This window comes from Apis laboriosa, unplaced genomic scaffold (assembly GCF_014066325.1).
Source record: "Apis laboriosa isolate Shangri-la unplaced genomic scaffold, ASM1406632v1 scaffold30_cov140, whole genome shotgun sequence".
Classification (NCBI taxonomy): Eukaryota; Metazoa; Arthropoda; class Insecta; order Hymenoptera; family Apidae; genus Apis; species Apis laboriosa.
This window is the reverse complement of record NW_025222776.1, coordinates 2,494,512-2,520,438: the sequence shown is the minus strand read 5'-3', so window position 1 is coordinate 2,520,438 and position 25,927 is coordinate 2,494,512. Positions and strand designations below refer to the sequence as shown.

The following is a 25,927-nucleotide window of genomic DNA, read 5'->3' as shown; positions in this document are numbered from 1 at the left end:
ATCAACTATAATAATAAAATTAATTATATAATAGATTTATTAACATCTTATTTATTATCTTTTTTTAATTTACATACAAAAATTTTAGGTATTCCTGCAGATCTTTCACGACATATCAGTAACACATCATTTAAAAATAGCTGTTCTAAACAAAAATATAATAAATCTTACAATATAGTATAAGTAATATAGTAATAAGTTCGAATAGTTTAATCAATTTAAAATGACTGTATGAATATTACAAAAATGCATATTTATTTAATTAATGAATGACAAAAATCAATATTCATCATCTTTTTATAGAACGAATATATTATAAATTTATTATAAATTATTTATAATAAACTTGAAAACTTGCTAATGTATTGAAATTGAATGCACATTTCATCGATATAAAAGTTTTAAACATCACTGTTTAACCCTGCTATATCCTTCAGTTATTTTTATATATTTTATATATTTTTGATACGATTGAATTTTTTTATTATTTAACAAAAAAAATATGAAAATTGTTAAATTTTATTACTGTTATTATTGTAAATATTATTGTTGTTTTTTTTTGTAAATATTAAATATTTTTTTTCTTATTCAATAAGAAATAGGATACAATATTTTGAAAACTGTAACAAAATTAAATTAGTTCATATTATTAATTAATATTTATTATTAATCAATTATGTCATTTTTTTTCATCTGATTTTATTATTTTATATTATTATTTCTAGCATTATGAACGAGAATTTTAATGATTTGTCTAATATTTTTTGATTTTATTCTTTTTCTTCTAATGTTTTATAATTTTATAAATTTTAAAAATTTTACATTATATTATATATAGTAATAAACAAAAAATGATATAAGATACTTTTATTTAGGACAAAGTAACAAAGAACAAAATTATTATTCTAGTTCTAATTTATAGCAATATAATAACGTAGGAATAAATTATTTGCTTTATTTTTTAAAAAAATATATTTTATTTTTATTCACAAATTGATTGCATTAAATGGAAAATTTAATTAAATTATTTCATTCGTAAATTTCTTATATGTCATAAATATGACAACATTAGAAATTTAACTTATGTTGTTACTGCATTAAAAAAATACTTATATTATTATTTTTAAAAATATATGTGATCAAATGTAGTAATTAAAAAATCAATCAAAGATATTTCAAACATTTCGAAAAAATAGAAAAAATTTTAGTTTGAAATGCAAAAAAATAATTATTTATAGCTGTTATATATGAACTGATAACGATTTTAAATTAAGTAAAATATTGAATGATATAACGACAAAATATGTACATATAATTTCATCGTAAAAAGCTTTTTTGATTATTAATATATAATAACTAATATAATAAAATTATATTACACTATCATAATATAATATAATTTTTTAAATATTATTTTTACATTCATAAAATACAATATAAAGTACGTCACTAAAGCAATTATTTCGTAATAGAAGAAAAATTCGTATCGAATTCGGAATCAGAAATTTTTTTTAGACCCAGGCTGGATTTTGAAAATTTATCCAGCACATAAATTCGAATATCCTGAATTTATAATTTTGGATATAGAAATTCAATTTGAAAGCTGTCATTGCATTCATACATGATTTTTCAAATTTACTTTAGACTTTTAAGTTTAAAAGTTTTCATATGTTATCGTGTATAGGATCCCAAAAATGTGAGAATTTATTAACTGGAAATTTCTGAGATAATTTATAATAATTTCAAGTAATATTTTTTTTTCCAAAAACTTTTACAGTTTTGTTAACCAGTTTTTAACAAAAAACACAGTTGGTGAATCACAGAACACATAGCCTAATCGAGCGATGATAGTGTTAGCTATGAGTATAACCATATCCAAATCACATGTATCAAAAATGCATTGAATATAACAAATATTTTTTTATCGATAAAAAATTATATCAAATTATATCATGAACAATGAATAAACTATAATATTCAGTTTTTGCAAAGGAAAAATTAGATATTTCCACATTTTTGAAACATCTTGTATAATTGGATAGGAATCCATAAAGAAAAAATATATAAAAATACATAAAAAAGTTTCCATATTTTCTATAAATATTAATTTATTTTTTACGCTGAAAACAATCGCTCGTTAGATTATATTGTAGAAATAATATTTTGCTAAATTTTGCGAAATATTCTTTTGCTATAATATTGAAAAATTGGAATATTAACTTGCTATGAAAATCTAGTAACATTATTAATGTTCCATCAATGATATTAGTTTTTCTAAATTCTACTATTTTCTGACAAAAATATTTCCAATTTTTTAATTTATAGAAAAAAAATGTGTTTATTATTTTTTTTGCGTTTTGATATCTATCTAGAATTTAGATTGTGAAAAAATTTGATGTAATTTAGATTTAAATTGGTTTATTTGCAAATATTATAAATAAAAAAAATTTAAATTTAAAACTGTTGATTTAATTAATATAATTATATACAGTGATTAATATGTTTAAATATACAATTTGAAACAATTTAAATATTATCAGATTGATGTCTAGTAATCGATGTGCTTCAAATATTATCAGTATATTTATTTTTTTTTCTATCGAATTTTTTGTTTTAAATTATTTTTAAATTATCTATAGCTTCTATTCTTTTTTTTTGTATTGATACAAAACTTGAATCCAATAACGTTGTATACATAAATATTTTGATTTTATAATATATTCAAAATGCATTTATAAATGCAGAAATATTGCGATCTTTCTGACACAAAAGTGATTTATCTTCAATATACAACTCAAATATTCAGAATTATTTTCAGCAAACTAATTATCATGATGAATATACATTTATTAAATCTATATATATAAGAAGTTAATGTGATAGAATTGGATAAATTTGCTCATTTATTAATTCTGCTGCTTCTTTGATAGATTGAAATGAACTATGATATAACTTTTATAATAACTTTTATAAAATTTCCATTCTTCGTATGTGTTATTCGTATATTTACAAATTTTTGCAATATTAACATTTCTAACATATCATTTATTGAATTCCATCTAGTATTCATATCCTATATTAATTGAACTTCTTTTTGTATTTATCAAAATTTCTTTCTGCTGATTATGAAAAAAATCAAGTATTATATGTTCTATTTATTTCGCAACACAAAATAAATCTTCAAACTTTTTCATTGTCTTTCATTATCAATTGTAAAATATAAGCAAAGCATGGAATTCGATTTCAGTTTTTTATTTGTATCAATTGCTTTTTCAAAATTGCGACTATTATCCCTATCACAAAGAAAATAGGCTTAGTATTAGTACATAATCCTCATATATTGAAAGACGTCAGTAGTGAATTTTATATATTTAGTTATTTAGTTATTTATTTGTATCTTGTTAAATGTCTTAAATTTAACATATAATGAAATATGAGATTAAAATTTGACTTTGAATTACTATTAAACAAAAATTATTTATTATACTTTCAATAAATTTTTTTATACTATATAATTATCTCTTATTATTCAGTCGTAGCAATCGAAGTAATAAATTGTTAAAATCGAAACTGGTGAATGACTTTGAATATTGTACAAATGGGATGCCTAAACTTGCCTAATGTTACTGCTCGAAGAACTATCTACTACCGGGATTGTATATTCGTTTATATTATGAACTCTGAGTGAACAAATAGTACTTTTTGGTAGTTTCTTTGCGGCTAACTGTGATAATTTTAACTGTATTTTGATATGTACTGTATCGTCGTCGAATTCTATTTGCTCTAGTTTCTATTTCTATTTCAACTCTATTTCAACTCTAAGATTATCGCGAACCTTGGTTTTTCCTCTAATCCTTGCTTTTCGGGAAAAAACAGAGGGGGTTAAATAGACCAATGGTCGCGCTAGAGGGCAATCTGGAAGGATGGACTTTCGCGAGATTGTGTCGCAACACGTGGGGATTAGGATTTTTGTACTCGCTTTCACGGTGGTCCATCGCATGGTGTGCAAATGTGGTTCGTGAAGTGGTCGTTGCTGTGATATCTTTGTTTAAATTAGAGATATGAAAAATGGGAAAACTATAAATTATTGTCAGGCTATTGACGGTACTCGAACTGTTGAAAACAGGCCAAGTTACCCGATCGCTTCACAAGTCTTTAACATAAATAATATTTAATTTATTAATAAAAAATGAATCAGATAAAATATTACAACTGCAGTTGTAACACGGCATAAGATTATATAACATAATATTTTTTTTTCATGTTAAAATGTTATATTTATTAGATGAAATTATAATAAGAAATAAAAATCTAAAAAATATATTAAAAAAATTAAATTTATATTTCTGAAATAATTACAATAATTTTACCTAATTAATAATTCAATTTCACAATCACATATTTATAATCACTTGTTATTTGTTTAATAAACTCTTCATGTGGCTAATCGTAGATTCCATGCACTACACCCATTTTTTAATTGACTTACGAGAACTACGTAGATCGAGATATACAATACAATATTCTTTATCTTCTTTTTCATTTTGCAATTCTATTTTTGTTTTTATAATTTTTTTTCTTTTTTCTTTGGTGTTTTTCTGTTCTCTTTTTCTTATAATTTTCTTGAGACTTTACTTTTATTTTATAAGAATATTGAAAATATTACACAACCACATATTTCCAATTATAATTTAAAATTTAAATTACAAATTTTTAATAACACAATATATTTTTAATTATTTAAAAGTATTAAGTATCACTATTATATTTAAAAAATCAAATTAAAAATTAAGAGAAAAAAAAAGCATTACTTACACAAAAAATATTTATATTATAATTTTTTTTAAGCTATTTATATAAAAATTTATTTTAAGATATTCGAAAAGTTATTTTAATCATTATATATAATTACATATTTATATAATTTCATATTTATATAAATTGAATATGAATACATATATTTCAATTGTAATTTTGCAATATATATCCAATAATGATTATAATAAATTTTGAATTATTTGTATAATGTTATTTTTATTCCCTACTATTTTTGATTTCAATCTTATTTATTTCAAAATCTTTAATTAGTATATCATCAATGACAAATAACTTACAAATCGAATCCAATCATCGATTGTAAATATATATAGATTATTCTCATGAAAATGAAAATATTAACCAATTACTATCTATATTCATATTTATTTTATTTTTGATATCATTTCGTAAATCTCTATACATTCTAAATATAATATTAAAAATTTAAATTATTAATTAAAAACTTGTAATACAAGTGATTTTGTATCACGAATCGGCAATTTTGAATAATAACATTATCTACTATACGATACGATTATATATATGCAGTTATCTTTGTTACTATTCTGCATACTAGAATCTTTTTTTAAGTATTTTTTTAAGTATTATACATTTTGTTCGCGCCCGTAATATTATTATTGTAATGTTAGATGAAAGCTAATAGATGGGTATTTATATGCTCTTCGATAGATATCGTAACAAGTGATATATTTTTTCAGAATAAATGCAATGTATAAGTCGATACAAATGCGCATATCTATAAGAGAGTTGAATCTTTCACAATGTCATAGCAGATAATCGTTTCGACGATCAGAGCACAATCTGTTCACAATAAGATTTTTTTCAAATGAAGCGGTGTCCTAGAAAATCCTTTCCTAGTTCAATCAGAGGATCACAGTTTCTCGGGACACGATAATAATATCGCGGTTAATGTCTGCAATACCCCTAAATAAAAGAAAAATTCTTCAATTTGGATTAGTAATCAGTATATAAAAATATCAAAATGCTGATAATCAAGAATTAATCAATATATATTTATTATAGATTTCCTTAAACTATAATATTAATTGCCGTTAAATTAACTAAAAAATTGCCTGGAATATGTAGAATTCTATTCCAGCCAAACTGAAGTCAAAAATATACACTCATCCTTTATTTAACTTAATAGAGATCTGCAAGAGATAATAACAGAAAAGGGTTTCTATATGAGAAATTTCTCTGAATAAACTGTTCACAAATCTTATAAACAATAAGTGCTCGCGAACATGTCACCTTGAATGGCTTGTGTTCTAATTTGCAATATGATAATATTTACAATGTACAATTAAATTATGCTTACAAAATATTGTCCATTGTATTTACATAGTATTTTGATTAATTTTTAATCTATATAAATTTTCAATAATAATAAATTATTACAATTATTATAATTATAATCCTTATTACAATTATAATTCTTATGATTATAATCCTTATAAATATGTACTAATATAAATATAACTAATGATTGCAGTCCTTAAATTAATTATTATTGCTCTCCGAATGTGGATCCTGATGGGTTGATTCGCTTTTAATTTCTGCAAAGTGAGCTCGAATCCTCCATTTAAAAAAAGCAAATTTATGGAGCGTGTGATGATATAAATCGCCTATCAATACCTTCCGCGATTGCGAAATCATAAATTGATTGTTGATTTTTACCAAAAAAATTCGTAGATTCTCTGTAGTTCATTTCGAGCGCTTACAAGATTGGTTTCTTTATTAGAAGAAATTTCGCGACATCGACATCTACGCGAAAGAAATCTACTCTAATAGTTTTAAAAATATTCCATTGTGAGATTCGTGGTGATTTTAGATAAACTGTCTTAGTAGTTAAACAAATAAATACGCACAAATAGATCTTTTTTGTCATCTTGCGCGTTCACATCTTTAATTAGAAACAGCATAATCCATGTCCGTGTTGTAAAAAGGTATCTGAATTCGAATCCTAGCTGCGAATAGTTGGCACATTAGGTAGCTTGTCTTAATCCTGGATTCTGTCCTATGCATCGTATACCTATCGTATACATAAACGATATTGGTCACATACTACTAGCACGTCTCATATAATGCTCTAACTGCAAATGGCCAACATTGTCTATGGATTAATAATAGATTGAAGATAAATTCACAACCAATATGCAACAATCGCTTGTGTTCGCATAATGAGCTTTGTAATAAACTCTCTCTTTGACAATATAATAAGATATCGCTATTCATATTTACTCGATCAAGTCTGAAGATTGTCGACAAAGAGACACCATAATATGCTACACAGTGCGATTTCTCTTCCCGTATCTATATTCCCGATCTCCTATAATATAATCGCAAATGTTCGCGATTATAACCTAAGATATTCATTCTCCGCAAGATCAAGATGGAGCATACTGAGAAGATAACTCGGTTGACTGGTCGATATTGTAGGAATTTTGTGAATCAGAAATTCACGCGCAAACCGACCAATAGAATCTTAAGCAATATACGATTATTCATATCTGTCGCGCAAAATTTGAATACTTATGGAAAGCAAGAAATTCTGGTCGCGCTATGTTATTATTATCATACAAATTGAGGTCCGTTCCTTGGATAATTCCAATGGCAATGATTTGATGATAGGTCTTTCATGACAATTCCGCAATAATCAGTATGGATCGTTCTATCAAAGATGCACATTTTGCAAAACAAATGATCGCTTTTTTCACGACAAGAGAGTAACAGGATTTTCCTCGGGCACCATTCACTTCGTGAAACGGTCTGTATCTTTTGCTAATTCTGCCAACAATAAGACTCCACATAATTTCAAATGTGGCAAACTAATTGTTTTAAAAACAACACACAATTTTGTACATAGTAAGCGGAGCGTTGCGCTTTCTAAACCATCGGAAATATATATACACGCCATAAACTCTTTTTGAGACGTGGCAAAATCCATGTAATTCCACTATGTTTCCGTTACTTAATGCGTATTATAGAAAGATTATATGGTAATATGTTGCAAGAATTTAAGATTTGATTGATGCTCTTTGAATTCGGTAAAAATATTCTGGAGCACCGATTCGTCTCAAAATCCAATTGACAGAGTGTTTTTAGACAGATTAATAATTTCATATAGAACATCTATTAAATCGAGAGAATCGAAAATTCGTGCTATTTCTGAAAAAAAATAGTTTTCTTTGTAATTCGGAAAGCAAGTAGATTGTTTATTTCAATGTTTAAGTGATCCAGAGTTGGTTCCCAATATAAGCCAAAAGTTCGAGGATTCTTATCAATTTGGAGGGCAACGAATATAGACTCGTCCACAAGATTTTTGATAATTGAGGACTCGTTTGAAGCCCATTTTCGTAATTCTAATCTAGCCGATCGTAGAAAAACATCTTTTTCTTCTTTAATTGTGGTTGCCTTTTTTATGCTGTTAAAAAGTCAATATAAAAATCGCGTAATATCGCTTGATTCATAGCTAGATGCGTTGCAATATTATCTAATCCCATCTGGTGCAGTACGCGCGTAGCTAAATAAGAAGCCCATGCAGTGTCATTCGTCACGATATTTAACTCATATATTGCTATAGATTTTTAAGGGATATCTCTCCATAATATATATTGGATTATAGAGAATGGAGCATTTTTATCAAAACATTTTCTCGATATTGACATTTGGGGATGTGAAAATGGATTAAAATTGATAAGAGATTTTCCTGTCAGCTCGATTGATAATTTCGCAGAAATTGAATACATTGAATATTATAAATAGTCATATTTTGGTGGTTGTATTGATAACGATATGATATGGTAAATAAAAATTGGGATTTGTATTGCGAATTTGAATTTTTATCTTCGTCAAGTGGTTCAATACGATATTTCTGCATGAACGCCACATATTGCAACGCACATGATCTTGAGAATTATCATTCTAAATTGCAGAATCGCTTTTTCGCCAAGTCGCGCCAAGTCGCGCGAGTCGCCCAATCCGTGAATGTCTTCGATGAATGGAATATTAACAATATAATATATAATATAATAATTCGCCTATTTGAATCCTGTATAACCGTTTTTATAAAATGACTTTCACATGAGTAATTAGTTATTTCTTCATTGAGCGATATATTTTTCAACTTCTGCGTTATTTATTTATTAAGTTGGTCGTTCGTAATTATGTTGCAAATTTGTAACTCTGGATCTGGAACAACTGAAAACTCATTTCAATTGTGATTTAATAAGAATAGATAAACCTTTTTCTAATCTATATTGCGATCTATATTGTCCTAATGTCTTACAAATGGAACATAGAATTACGAATCTGCTGAAATAATATAAAGATGAAATGTAGATCGATGTTTAAGAAATTCTGAAATTAGAAATGTTAGAAATAACCCTATCCATCAATAACACATATGTGTGCATCTGAAAGCTAGTTCAATACGAATTCTATCATGTATGGATCATTCACGTCAATAGTCTCAACATCCGAAATTTGATAGGATGAACTAGGAAGCTTGAGACGCTTCGCTAAAATTTTTATGATATTTATTTGAGAACTTTGATCTAATAATGCTTGACATTCATGTCTTCTTTCTATGTTGTTAATAATTAATATAATTGATAGTTGTCGAAATGATTTGTTTGTCAGCACAATACGCGGATTGTGTGCGCATGCTTCTCTTCCCAGCCTCAATGATGTGAGTCATTTAGTAATGTATAATAAAGTGTGATGTTCAATATAACATTGTCTAAATTCATTGTTGCATTGCGGCTTAGCTCTATGTGCCACTCGAAGATAATTAAAATAAACTTTCAATTCCTTGATATGGATGATTACTGATTGCGAGAGCCTTAAACTCCTTGCACTGCGAGAGTGTAACGAAGAGCAAAACGGCTATGCTGGTTTTTTGGCAGTTATTAGCGCGACAGTTTTTGAGTGTGGATTTCATTATTAGTGCGGTAATAGTACTTGAAATGACTTTAAATAAAAATTTATATCGAGAAAAGTCTGAAGATCGCTTAAAGTTTTTCTGTAACCTGTTCGCATATGCGCTTTTTCCATTCAATCACTTGTTGAATTTAGTTTTATTTCTAGCAGATGCGCCAAAAGAGTTCCATTAATCGACGAGTTCTTATTGTGATTTCAAAGACATTATTAGTAAAATCATCTATTAATTGGTGCAAGGCATTTCGCCGAATCTATCGATACTGGAGATAGTTGAAATAATGCACCCATGTGATCAACTAATTCAATTGTAATCAACTAATTCTCCGTATCGTTCATACATAATTTCAACGCAATCAAATAATTATCGTCAAAAATTTTAATATTCAGACAGCCTCTCCCTTTAACACGAATTTTAAATAATAAAATTTCTCAATGTTGGTGATTCATTATGTTTTATTTCATTGATTCGAAGCTATCACAAAAAAAGATCCATTCGCCATGAAAACTTGGCAGAGAGGGACCGAAGTAGAGCCGATGTCTCGAATATCGCTGATGATGCATTTGTGAGTCTGATAGATGGATTTGACTACGCCTGTGCCTGTAAGTGTCCATATATTTCATTGATAATGTCGATATACAAATTTTTGAAATTTTCGCGAAAATGGTGCGTTTTTTTATCCATAAATCGCTATTAGTGATTCTAATCTTGTAACTTCAAATTTCACTTAATGTTACGTTTGGGTTCAGCCGCTTCTGAAAGGAGTCGGTTGAAGTAATTTTCTCATGTATATATCACAGCAATTTTTGAATTTTGTTAAATTAGATTTGAACCGGCTACGTTCATCAATTAATTTCTTAGCTCATCGTTTGAGTATATCATCTTTTAAGAAATAAGGCTTAATAAATACTCAATTCACCGAAAATAGGTAGGATTAAAGATGGATATCACCTGATTAATCCTCATCATTCCTTACCTGGAAATCAATGGTTGTTTGCAGGAATCCAATATCCATTGAGCATTATCCTCCAAAAAAGTGAAGTGGCTCTTCTCTCGTGGAATGTACACTTGTAGTAGGGATCTCGAATCAGTAACTGGTTTCTTCAACATTCTTGTATTTGTTTGAATCTACTAACTATCGAAGAATTAATGTTTAGTGCTTGTGTATTATTATTGTAGTGATAATAATAGGATGGTGATAATAATAATATGGAAGCTAATAGATGGAATTTATAGAATGCTCTTCCGATAGTCAGAATGTAATCTGATCACAATGAAATTTTCTTTCAAGTGAAGCTCAATGCCCTTAGAAAATCCTTTTCTAGTTCAATCAGGAGAATCACACTTTTCCAGTGGAGCACGATAATAATATCGCAGTTAATGCCTGCAATACTTCTAAGTAAAAGAAAAATTCTTCAAATTAGATTAGTAATCAATATACAAAAATATCAAGATGCTGATAATCAGAAATTAATCAACGTATATTTATTATAGATTTCCTCGAATTATGATGTTGAGTCAATTGTGTCTGGAATATGTAGGATTCTACTCCAGTCAGGCTCAAGTCAAAAATATATAATATTATATATGTCAACTAAATTTTTCTCAAAAACAATAGTCTTTTCAAATAACATCATTCTTTGTTTAAAGATCTGAGAGCAAAATAATGACAGAAAAGGATTTTTATACGAGAAATTTCTCCGAATACATAAATCTCGCAAACAATAACACATTTCTTCTTAATTATTAATCATCTAATTCAATATTGTAATTATTCTTTCAGTATAATAATATTTAAAAATTGTAAAAAAATTACTCGTGTTGTCATATTTCACTTGAAATTTCCGATCACAAATAATATATTTTTCTTTATATTGACTTATTTTTATAAAATAATTATTTAAATATTAATTATTTATAAAAATAATATATTATTTTTATAATATTTTGCCACATAAAATTTTTCTTCTTAACACTTTTCTCTTTATGAATTAGATTACTATTATTTAATTATTCTTGTCACTGATATAAAATATTTTAATATGTAATTTACAATATTATATTATTTTATATTATATGAATTCTCTACTTTCAAACTACATGATATCGCATAATCAAATAAATTAATACAGTGATATTATATAACATGTGTGACAATTTGTAAACAATTTTAACTAAATGACTAACTGGAAATATTCTTAAACATTGTATATATTTCATAACTTGGAGCCTTTATTATGAATCATATTATTGAGAAAAATAGAATATACAAATGAAATGTGAATTAAAATAATAATAATGAAAGAAAAGATTCGTTTGACAATATTTTATAAAAATAAATAAATATAAAATACAATAAATGCTACTGTTTGTAATCTCCAAATGAAATATGACAATTAAAACCATTGATAAAACAATTATTATAATTATAATTGAAATATATAATATTCAAATAAAGATTATTTTTTAAATAAATAACAATAACAATTGTACGTAACATAATATTGGATTTAAACTAGAAAATTTAAAAAATAAAGAAGAAATAAAGATAATAGAAGCTATTATAAGAATAAAGTTTTTAGAATATTTCAATAAAAGAAACGACAAAATTAAAGAATAATTTTATGCAATTCTGTGAAAACTTTTCATATACTTACAATGATAATAAATTATTATTAATATTAGCAAATGACTTATTATAAAATATTATAGTATTTATAATATTAACGAAAAGAATTAAACTTAATAATTATAAGAAAAGAATTAAACTTATAATAATAAGAAAATCTGAAAAAATTGTTTTCTTTATTTTAATTTAAAATAAAACAACTTTTTGCATATTATATGTGTATTGCTTCCTTTTTTATAGATTTCTACATTTTATATACAATTATACATGATAACATGAAAACAATTTCAAATTAAAAAATTTAAGATAAATTTGAAAATTTAATGACATTTTCCAAATTGAATTTCGAATTCCGAATTAATATTTGAATTTCAAAATTACAGATATTCACATATTCTGTAATTAATATTTTTAGTAAAAAAAATTGTAGATAAAAATTTGATTTTAAAAAAAATATAATTTTTCGTGAATATTTTTTTTTTATAATTAAATACACAAAAAACATATTATATTTAAATTTATTTTTCTCAAATAAAATTATATTTATAATTATATATATATCTATTAACTAATATTTTCTATTACATTAATTAATCACATTGATAATTTTCTGGAAATAAGTAATAATTTCTTCATATTAAAAAAACCATTAATTTGATAAATATTTTTAAGTTTGTAAAATTCAAAGTAAAATGTTCTTAATACTAATAATTTTTTTAATAAAAATTATCAATAGAATCAACTATCAATACAATAAATGTACATAACTTCATTTAAAAAAATACATTTAACTTTATGTCTTTTATGCATCTACTTAGAAAACATAAAAAAAAAACTATTTATATACTTTTTGAAATCATTCAAATTATATTTAAAATATTTATTATTTTATTATTTATATTATATTTAAAATATCAATAAAAATGATTTTCATTACGTGTTCTATCCTTAAGTATTTTATATAATTACATATTGAACTAGATATTCTCATTTTAAATATTTGTTGTAGACAAACATTTTGCAAAAAAAAAAAATAAAAAATGTTGAATTTCCAAATTTCATTTGAATTATTCATGATTTTTTCATTCATTCAAAGTTATTTTAAAATCATGATGCTATAAAGCGTTGATATTTATTATAATATTGTCGATATTATAATTACAATATCTTCTTGATATCTATTATAATATTGCATTATAAAAAACATATATTATTATGCGAAAAATATTGATAATCTAAAATCAATGCAAAAAAAAAAAAGAAATTACAAAAAATATCACGAATCACTATGTTTGTCATTCCAAACAACTTTATTCTGACAATTTTTTATATCGACAAAAATAACTAATATTAAAGAATTCATAAATGAAATCATGTATATGTATATAAAAAAAATATATAAAAACTAAATATGTTTTCTTAAATTTATTTATTTGAATTTTCCGAATATTTTATAATCCGAAAGATTTTCGACTATTTTTTTTAACTAGTATAAATCTCAAAAAAAAAAAAAAATTAAATTTATGATCTGAATAAATTATTTTATTATATAATTGAAATTTATTTTAAATTTTTTTATATTACATATATGATAAAGGATATTTATATGAGATAGTCTTAATTAATTGTGAAATTAATTAATATATTATAAATTATTTAATATATTTATAAATTATTATATTTATAAATTAATTAATATGCGAATAATGAATCTTAATTAATATGCGAATAATGAATCTTAATTAATATGCGAAAAATAGAGAATCAAACTCTGACTTTTTTAAATCACCATTTTTTATATATTTCTAACATAATATAATAATTTACTTTGTATAATGCTATACAATCTTTATCAGTCTATCATATAGTTTTTTATTCATTTTCTACAGTATTAATATATTCATGAGATATTTTCGAAAGATTAATTCTAAAGATTAAACAAATATAAAATTGATGTAAAGATTGCAAATATATCGATTGAAACTTATTTAAAATTTATTTAAAACTTTTATTTAAATTATTAAATTATAAGATTAAATTATAAATAAGTTTACATTAGCGAGATGGAGAGAGAATAGAAACCGTTTTATCTTCTATCGCAATCTTATTCTATATCTGTCTTTCATCTAACACAAATTTCGATTATTGTGTTTAAAATTTATAAATAAACTTTAACTAGAGTTGAGCAATAATCAAGTACACTTTAAATATTATTGAAATTGATTACAGAAAATGATTATAATAATTAATTATTAATTAAAATCATTAATTATCACAAAGTAATAATAGTTAAAATAATCTTATAACAATCTCAAAATACGTTGAAAAATCAACCAAGAAATTGTTTCGAATGAATTTTTTGATTTTGAGAATAATATCATTTAAATTATATTGTACATTTTATTTATGAACAACAATTAAATTTAAATATTATCGATCAATATTAATTCGTATATAGAAAAAGTTTTTCTTTTATATAACATGCCATCAATTTGTTTTCAGTTTTTATTAACAAAACATTATTGTTAACAATAATAAATGTAACAAAAACACATAAATTATTAAATGAAATATTTGAAATGAAATTATATTAAAAGTAAATATTATATTTGCAGATTGAAATTATATTTGCATATATTAAAATAAATAATTTATTCTGTGTCTTAAAATTATGTAAATAATAAAAATCTATTTTTCAATAAATATAATTTGTAGTATTCTTCTTATAAATAAATTATTGATTCAATTTTGATCAAAAATATAATTATCTTAATGATGTTAATTAATGATTGTTAAATTAATAATGATCTTTGATTATAATAATTATGATTTTTATTAATGATTATTATTGTATATGATTATTATTTAATAATCAGTGATTAATAAAAATAGCCTAATCTAAACCAATATTTTTATATATAAACGTTTGTATTTTCATCTTTAAAATTGGTTCTTTAAAATATTCCTATATATAAAGTACATTCTAAGTAAATAAATAGTTTTATTTGATCGAACTAATCGAGAAAATTTATTTTAAATTAAATTAAATTCGATTTATTTTTTCGCAAAAGTTTCAATTCAATAATAGCAATAATAGCAAATAATAAACTTGTAAGTCAATTCCAAACAACATAGTAACTTTATATTTTTATAGATTTCTCATTTTTGAATCTCTTATTTTGTAGCTGATTTTAAACAAAAATGAAGTAAAAAATAACGATTATTTATTTTATTTATTTATTTATTTTAAGTTAGAAAATAATTGTTTATGTGTTCATACTAATATTCGCGAATTGTTTGCTAATATAGACTCAGCACTACAAATCAAGATTTTATATTATTTGTTGTTTTAAAAATTTATTCTTTTATATTCTTTATAACATATTTAATCAGTATGAGTATATATGATAACAATTGTCATTATTTAAATTATTTCTAATGAAACATTGTTATGAATGTAGTAATATTTTTATTAGAAACAAGTTGAAATCTAGTTTTTAGAATCGTGAAATAAGAATTCTGTATAAGTCAAGAATATTTCCTTTATAAGGAAATTCTTAGGAAAATCTCAAAATTCTTGAAATCCAAAACGCTTATTTTTTTTTTTTTTTTTTTTTGCTCTAAGAAATATGTATTTTAAGAAATATATATATAAAGATTACAATTTTAATAAATTTTGATATTTGTTTTTTTAAATTTAACAATTTTTTTCATCAATCAACAATAAAAATAATAATTTCTTTACTTTGTAAAATATAAAATTTAAGAATATAAAAAATTAAATTTTTATATTCTCGAAATATCGTAATGAATTTGTGAATTAGTTAAAATATATATGATATAAAAAATATATATAATAAATAAAATATATAAAATTTAATCATATTATTATTAATTAAAAATAAATTTACCTTGGCATATTCTCGTAAGTTAATTATATAAATTATTCTTCATTTGGATTTCGAAAATTTTAAATTACAAAAACAATAAAAAATTTCAAGAAATTTTAAGAATATAAAACTTTTGAGTTTTAAAAAATTTCAGGATTTCTAGATTAGATTATTTTGAATTCTTATTATATAAAATTATTATATAAAATATTATATAGAAAAATAGTGTGACAAAACAAGAAAATTGAATTTTTATTGATATACTTATAAAATAGCAACTAGCATATTTACAAGTTAACAATAAAAATGTTTTACAAATGATCATGGTGAATACATTAAAGTGTAATCTGTTCACTAATAAATCAATGATATTTCAATAAAAATCGATTTTGTATGGAAATTTTTCTTGAATCTTGTTTTTCTTTCGTTTTTCAGATAGTTAGTTTTATAATGAATATGTTGGAACGTCATATTATGGAATGTGCAAGAATTAAACATACCATAATATAATATAATATTAGTAACAATTTATGGAAATTATATATTATATATAATTATATTTATTTATATTATATTTATGGAAATTATAAATATACTTCATATTGTGTTATACTATATATTCAGACAGCAATAAATTTTATTTGAACTGAAATAAAAATGATTATGTTTTATAATAATGTATGCTTTATAATGTTAACATATATTTTGAAATGCTTTATAATAATATTATAATATATTTTAATCATTATTTTCAATATTATTCAATATTTGTTACTTGAAAATATAAGTAATTTTTTATATATTGTTTTTTTTATTGTTATTTACATATAACTTATATATATAATACATATAATGTATATACAATACATTATACATATATATATATATATATATATATATATATATATAATACATATACATATATTACATATATTATTTATATAAACTATAATATGTATATGTATATGTATATAGGATTTTAATACATTCATGAAATACCTTTAGATGAATTCCAAAAACGAAAACAAACATAAAAATTGGTACACATGAAATGTTGGTATAATGTAAAATTGTATTAATATATAAAATTTGATTGTTATATAAAATAATGATTGAGACTTATTTATTATACACAATTTAATTTAAAAAAATGGCATAAAAAAAACATTAAAAAAAGTTGTAAATTTTTTAAAGATGTCAATTCTCGGGATCATTCTTTTATTTTCTAGCAATATTTGAGTATATTCATTTGCATTCAGTTTATAATCCTTGTCATATTAAGCAATAGTAATACATGATTGAATATATTCGACAAAAATAAAAATTATTGATGATTTTTTACAAAATTTTGCAAAATATTGTTATAAACTTTTATTAATTATAATTAATAATAACTAATTGTAATAGTAACTAAACTAATTTCTTTTTTATCTATTATTTATATTTATATATATATATATTTATATATATATTCTTTTATATCTAAACAGATATTTTTTCAAGAATAATGACATGAATTATTTGATATCCTTTATTCAATATTATATAATTAACTTTTTTAATAATTGCTAAATCTATAAAAAAAACACAACGAATGATTGAAAAAAGGACATCATAATTTTATAATTTTTCTTTCTAAAATTTTACTCCGATTATGAATATATACTTATTATATGTTAAAAAATTATTATTTTGAATATTTTACAATTCAAATATATCAAATAAAAAATTGTATTAATGCAAATAAAATATAAGAGAGCGGTAAACGAATACAGAAAGACAATAATCAATAAAATTAATTAGAAAATCTTTTAATACAAATTATATTTATATTAAATTAAATTTTTTTAAATTATATTTGTTAACATTAAATAGACCGATTATATAAATAGATAGATTAAAAACTTAGATTAATTTAGAAACTATTTCACTTATTTATGAAATATTAGTAATAGAAGAATATTTATCTGTGGACAAAGAATCTTTCAAAAATCTTGTCTTTTTTAAAATTTTCGGCAAAAATGAATTACGAATTAACCACTCAGATTAGAGAAAATTAATATATCAGTATGCTATATGTGTAAAAAAAGTAATAAAAAAAAAGTTTTCTGAATTCATTCAATAACTTATTTAAAAAAAAAGAATATTATCTTGATAAGCATACTATTTATATTGACGAAATAAATTGATAATATTATGATTTTTATAAAAATAATAATTAATAAAATAATATTAATATTATTAAACTGTATTTTTTATTAAACTGTTCCTCTAATGAATTTTCTATTTCTTTCAATACAATAATTTATAAAAGGGATAAAATATATTTTTTAAAAAGAGATACTTAAATATAGAAGAAAAATAATAGTAATCACATATACTTATTAGTTATATAACTGATTTTTTTCATATTATCAATTAAAAATATAATTTAAAAACTTTTTAGTTTTTTCATATATTGTTCGAAACAAAATTCTTTTTCATATCATGCCTCTCTTACTTATTATGACCAATTTGAGTTAGATGAAATGAAATAGAAACAGAGATGGAACAGTGTGACAGAAATTAATCTATATTTTGAATCTATATTTTGATATCAATTTTTCAAAGATTTCATGAATGATATTAATATTCTTATATATAATCTGTATATTGTATGTATATATATATACTTTACAATTGAAACTATAGCTTTTAAAACTCACTATATTACAGATAAACATAATATACATTTATATAAAACATACAAATTCCATAATTTATATAAAACATCAAATTTCATACAAATTCGAATTTTTACGATGGTTTCATAATATATTTTTGTTTGTTTTTTCTACATTGCTGATATTTATCCAAATGCATATTTTTAGAGGAAATAAAGACCTAGAAATATATTTTATGATTAGAGAATTCTAAAAATATATTTCTTATTTTACATTTTTTACATAATGCACATATTTTGCACATATTTAAGAATATACAAGAATATATTATTGTATATATTATTTACTATAAATATGCATAATATATGGTTACGTAGAATATTTACATATTATTATATAGAATTATTATAGAAATTAATATTTACCATATCATAATATGATATATAATTGGTATCAAGTATATCAATAATATGTAATCAATACGAATTATAAATCTTATTAAACTGCATTAAATATGTTTTTATAATCTAGAGTTATTAATTGAGAATTGTGTATAATTTAGATGTGAACAATTTAGCATTTTAAATTCAAATAATCAGTTTGATTATCGCACAAATGTAAATTATAAATTTAATTCATTAATTGTATTAATATAAAAAAAGTGTATACATTCAAGTAATCTTCAATTTTTTAAAAATGTAAAATATTCTCTAAAATAGGAAAGCATTAATATAATATTGAATTAAAAATTTCAATTTTGTTTAACGAAAATGATAAAAATATTTATTGTCATATTTGCAATAAAAAATATTAAAATATGAAAAGTGCATATGCATTAATATATTATAAAAATATTGTTATATATAAAAAAGAATTTTATACAAACTTAATTTGAATTGTGATCCGAGTAAATTGCTTCAATAAACTTTGAATAATAATATATATATAATATATATATAAATAATAATATATATATAAATTTTCAATCAAAATATTCATATGACTTGGAAATTAATCAAGTCAATAGAGACTTGTCAATCAGTTCTCAAAAAAAATTTAAAAATCTATTGATCGATTAATAATTGGCAAAATTTGAACGACCAGTCAGAAAATTCACTATTGACCATTACAAAATGCAGATATACTGAGAAATAGATATCTGATTAGAAATTGTATATAATCTTTATTATATACAAATAATTATTAATATTAATTTATTAATATAATTATTAATATTATAATTATTGAATTTGTGTTCTCATTTATATTGCGAAAGTATAGGTATATTAAAGTATAGTAAATTGTACTATTCTTAATAAATCAGCACTGCAAGAAAATTATTTACATGACTAATATCATTCAAGTATACAAATTATCAGAGAAAATATTAAAGACCATTGTATATGGATTTCTGTACATAAAAGTCTTAACAATGATAATAATAATAGTAAAACTCTAGCAATAGTAAAATTGTAAGGATTAGGTAACATATCTTACTTATTAAGTATGTTCTAAAGAATTAGAAGAAAAATCATTATTTTTGTTTATTGTTTGATTTATTAATTTAGATACACATATTTTGTTACTCATAAATGAAGAACAAAAAAAAAGTAAAATTATGTTATCTAAATATTATGGTTTATATAAATCGCTATCATTATCTAATTTCTATATAATTTATTTCTATAATCTAACCTAAATTCATAATGATAATAATAAATGATGCTATTTAATCTATTATTATTAAAGCTAATTATAGGAAAAAATATGCGTAAGAATAGAAAAAAGTATACATAAATAATATACATAAATACATATATACATATATACAAATATACATATACACATGACTGTTGTTTTATTTCAAATATATTTTAAATTTTATTAACCATTATTAAGTCTTATATTGAATTTATAAGTTATATAAAAAATATTTTCACCATTATATTAAAAAATTTGAAATATGAGCTAATATTCTATGATATAAAAATCAAACTGAACATTATGTTAGTTACTTAATAAAATTTTTCAAATATGATTTTGATAATCAGATATTAATATTTTTTAATATAATGAAAAAAATCTTTCCAGTTAATAATAAAAGAATTTATTATTTATTATCATTTATTAAAAAAAATATGATAAAATAATTATTTATTTAATTAGATTAATGTGCTGGATTTATTTTAGATTTAAATTAATTTGATTGGATAATTTAATATAAATCAAATTCAAACCTAATCTAATTCGAATTAAAAAGTCTATACTAAGAATATTATTATTAGAAATACGATATATTCCATATAATATACATTTGTATCTAAATCACAAATTAAAACCAAATGACAACATATATAAAACATATATAAAAAAAAGTTATTCAAAATAAAATCTATAATATCATATTTCAAAATTCGTGAAATGAGCTCATTTCTATAACTATATTATATATCTATATATTATAAATGTATATGTTAATATTTTTAGATTATAGATTCTTTTAAGATATTCTTAGATTGTCTTCAAAAATATTTTTAGAGATTGTAAGAGAGAAATTAAAGAAATTAAAAAAAAAAATACTTGATATTAGAGAAAAGAATATACAATTATTTTCAAGCGATCAAACCGATCATTCATTTTTACATTTGTTCGCAATCAATGTTGCCAATCATAATATTCTTGTTATGTTATGCTATGTATCGCAGTATGTGCTTCAATGTGGATAATTGCTTCATGATTACCTTGATATAAATCATCTTCTGTACAGAAGATAAAATCTTAAAATCACGATGAACAATTCATTTCCAAGTAAAGAAGAAACAATTAATCGACACTATTGATGATGAAACAATTATAAAAAATTATATATAGACTATTGCAAAAATTACAAGACTAATTACTACAACGAATGCTATTTGTTGTTTCTCCCAAATTTTCAATTATAAAATTTGGATTTACCTTAAGTAAAAGTAGTAAAAATACAGAATAGAACTTTGTACATAATAATAAAACAACAACTATAATTATTATCATTGCCACAAATAGATTAATTAATTAAATCCACTTAGAGAATAATATTATCAAGAGTCTCACTCTTCCAAAGTCATTACTTATCTTTTCTATATCATACATATATATATATATTTAATTTAGAATATTCTGGAATATTTTTCAATAGTAATATATAGTAACAGATACTTCACAAACATTAAATATTATTTCTTAACAATCAAGAATTGAAGAAAACTGAAATTAATTTTTAGAATAATCTTCTATTATCTTGAAAATTTTATATAAACAGAAATGAATGTATTTGATTTAACATTCTAAAAACAAAATAACATTCTAAAAACAATAATAGTATATTAATAGCAAATGTAAATTTACTATTAATATACTATTAATCTAGAACAACAACATGAAATTATGGATTAAATGAATTATTGTGTATAATTTAACTTTAATATAATAAATCACGTATATCATATGAAAATATATATCATAATATTATATATATCAGAATATTATAATGATTACATTTTGAACTAGTTAAATTAATGACAATCTCAGTATAGTAATAAAATTCTTAAGAATCAAAAAAATATAAATTAAATATATAAGATTAAAATCCTATAATTTTAAATACTTTTCAAAACATGATGATTCATCATAGAAAATAAGAAAAATTCTATGCTATTACGAAATTCTAAAATATAAGAATGAATTTAATAAAATTCATTTAATAATTCTAAAGAAAAATTGTAGCATTTATTTCATATGAATTATAAGTAGTAATATTATCATGACAAAAATATAAATTTAGATATTTTTTTCTTCTTCCTCATTTTTTCACTAATAATATAAGATAAAAGGTTACTTAAGATAAAAGGTGCAATATTAAAGAATTAAATTAAAAAAAAAAGAGAAAATAGAAAAAAAATATAAAATTTATTAAAATATTAAAAATTTCAAATATTTGAAATAACAAGAGCACCAAAATTAACAAATGTATGATACAATATTGAAACAAATTTAAAAGATATCCGAAATATTATATAAGAGATATCAAATTTATACACCAATTATAATATCATATAACATAAAGTGATTGTTTCTTTTTTAATATTAAATTTAAAAAAAATGCAATTTATAATGCAAATTTCAATGTATTGAAATAATTGCAAAGAATATTATTAAATATACATATATGCATTATAAAATATTAATATTATACTATTTATATTTTATATATTACATATTTTGAATATTTTTAATATATAAATATCTTACGTCAATTTAACGCAATAAAATTGACATAAAAATCTTTATTAGCAAAATAAAAAAATATGAAATTTAAAACTAAGAAAATATCATTATTCATTATATATTCATTTATTCAGACTAAATAATAGAAAATAGAAAAAAATTATATTTATTGTAATAAAAAGAAGTTTTAATAATATATTACTTAGTATATACTGAATAAAAAAATGATATCAAGATTTCAAAGTCCATTTTTTTTTAATTGAAATGTTTCTTCTATATAAAAAATTTTCTTATTTTTTATAAAAAAAGGTATTTAAATGTTTAAAAACAATTAGTTCATAATTTAGTTTTATATGAAAGATAAAGAAAAAAAAAGATAATAAAAAAAATAAACATATTTAATAATTTAATTTAATAAATTAATAAAAATATTGCGTTTTTTCTTCATAAATTAAATTTTTCATAATTTTGAAATACTTAAAATATTTTTATTTTCAGGGTAAACTTATATATAAAATCATTCGTAATCCGATAACATTTTATTTTGTCTTATGAAATTTTTTCTATCTTCTAGATTTTATTATTTTATTAATAATTATTTATAATATATATTATTATATAATATACAATATATATTATTATAAAATATTTTATTAATTTGTATAATTGAAATAAAAAAATAAAAAATAGATTTAGTAATTGCAAAAAAAAGAAATAATTAAATTATCAAATGATGAAATACTTATTTCTATTATGAAAACAAATTCTATTAAAGAGGGAAAATATGAAATATGCATAATGTTAATATTTGAAAATGTTTGATAATAAAAATATTGATTTTTAATATTTCAATAAAATTTAATGTTTTTTTATTTATAATTAAATTTAATATTAATCATATGTATAATTAATAGAAGAGATATGATAAAAACATAAGATAAGTAAACATATTCCTTGATTTTAGCAATTTTAACTAAATTAAAATTTAGTGCACTTAAAATTATATTGTAATAATATAAATGAATCTATTATTTACTTTTGCATAGATATTTTATTGTCATTTGTTTTATATTATATTTTTATAGTATATTACATTATATTATATTTTATTACTTATTAGTAAGAATTAACAATTATACATTATACAGTGATTTTAAATTATAAAATTTCGTTTTCGCCAAAAAGAAATTTATTTCAATATCATGTCAAGAAAGATGCGCAATAAATAATAATTGTATTTCTCAAAAAAAACTTTGTGTTAATTTTAGATATGAATTTATTTTTGTTTTTTTTTTCTTTTTTATTTTTACCTTACCAAAGAATTATTTTTATCTCTTTTAAATAAAAAATAAAATCTCTTTTAAATATTTTAAAATCGACTAAATTTATTTCATAAAGAATTTTTTCAATTCTTATTATTATTGCATTTCTTTTCAATAAAATTTATTTCACGAAACACATATGTTTATACATAATTTATCAAACAAATTTTATTTAAAATCTTTAAATAAATATTTCATTAAATTGATTGAAAAATAAAAAAAAGAAAAAAAAAGAGATAATATTAAAGTCACTCACCGTCGATGAAAGATGAAATAGGGCTTATTGATAATCTTTTAATATTCTGCGATTGATCTTCCATTTTAGAGTTAGAGATGCAGCACCACTGCACGTGCGCATGGATCCAATGATTCCAATGAGACCTTTAAACTATTAATCGACAAATATTTCCGAAATATAACCGCCACGATAGATATTTTTTTCTTTAATTAATTATTATCGAACGACATGTTAATTCTCTCTCTTTCTTTTTTCTGTCTTTTTTTTCGGTGAAGAATAGACAACTGTCATCTTAATACAAAGATGAAGAAATTTATTATCTGAAACATAATAATCAAAAACATTGAGTGGTCAAAATAAAATAAACTAATCATGGAATTAATATCAATTATAAATAATTAATAAAGTTTCGTTCAGATTAATCAATTAAAATATAAACATTTTTCTTCGATATATAAATTAAATAAATAAATAAATTAAATAAATTAATCTCTATTATATTTTCGCTGTTGTATTTTGATATTTTAATAATCAACAAATTTTTAAATTAAATAAAAAATTAATAACATATATAATTTTTCTAAAATCTGGTTCCTGGTTATCTTTATACTTACTTTATATTATATTATAATATACATCGAAAATTATAAATATAAAACTATAATATTTATTTTATAATAAATACCGACTATTTTAATTTTAGTTTTCATTAATTACTTAATTAATTTATATAATTTATATAATTACTTAATTAATTAATAATTTTAGTTTAATTTTAATTTAATTTAAATTATTTTAAATCTCATTTTTTTACTTTTAATAATTTAAATTATTATAATTATATAAATTATTATAATTATTATTAAACATATTATTATAAATTTTTCTTACAACTTATATAATATATTTATATATATTATATATATTATAATTATATTTATATAATAAGTTATATAAATTGTATTTAATAAATAAATTATTTTTTATTGATATTTAGATATTACAATTTGCAATTATAAACTTATCTTATAGATAACAATTTCTCTAATTAATATATTATTAATAATAATATTATATATAATATTATATTATTATATAATATTTTAAAACGAAATCGATTTTTTTAAATAAATTTTTAATC

The 25,927-nt window shown here is 21.0% G+C and overlaps 1 long non-coding RNA gene across 1 annotated transcript in view; it reads right to left on the bottom strand.

Annotated features, from left to right (window-relative positions):
• Positions 1–10,244: 10,244 nt before the first annotated feature.
• Positions 10,245–25,927, bottom strand: part of LOC122714511 — a 29,785-nt gene continuing 14,102 nt past the window's right edge. The window contains exons 2-4 of the long non-coding RNA XR_006346655.1: positions 24,805–25,106; positions 10,755–10,913; positions 10,245–10,378 (exon numbers count right to left, since the gene is read on the bottom strand). This is a non-coding gene — a long non-coding RNA (uncharacterized LOC122714511). The remainder of the gene's footprint in view (positions 10,379–10,754; positions 10,914–24,804; positions 25,107–25,927) is intronic.